This window comes from Octopus bimaculoides, chromosome 6 (assembly GCF_001194135.2).
Source record: "Octopus bimaculoides isolate UCB-OBI-ISO-001 chromosome 6, ASM119413v2, whole genome shotgun sequence".
NCBI lineage: Eukaryota > Metazoa > Mollusca > Cephalopoda > Octopoda > Octopodidae > Octopus > Octopus bimaculoides.
Window position 1 is genome coordinate 38,118,207 of NC_068986.1, and position 557 is coordinate 38,118,763.

A 557-nucleotide genomic window follows, 5' to 3' on the forward strand; every position below is an offset into this window, starting at 1 on the left:
AAGAATGGTGGATCATCATACAATTTAGGAATTGAGACACAGTGTAATTATGGTGACCCAGTTATCTCTAAAAATTAAAATCTTTTAACAAATTTCATTGGTTATTACTAAAAATTAAAGCCAAATCTTTTCTTTTCTAAAAGAATTAAACTTAAAAACTTTACTCTAAAAATTTACTTACCAATGAGAATATCTATTTAAAAATATCATTTATATAATTTTAATGACCTCAGCATATTGCATCGCCATATTAAAAGAGATTATAATTAAGACTTAATCAGAATAAAAATCTTTATTTATGAATAAACATTAAAAGCACGAACAATGGAATATTTTTCAAATCCTAAATATACTCATTTTGATTTTAAAATACTAACTGCTGTAAGTCTAGGTTTCATTACTTACATCATAAGAGCAAATCTAAGTTATGATGAAGAATTTTTGTCTTTATAATTCCTCAACCGAAAATGTGAGATTAAATTAGAGATTATTTGTCAAAGAGATTATATTGTAAAAATAAATTACAAGTTTAAATAACACCATGACAACATTTTTTA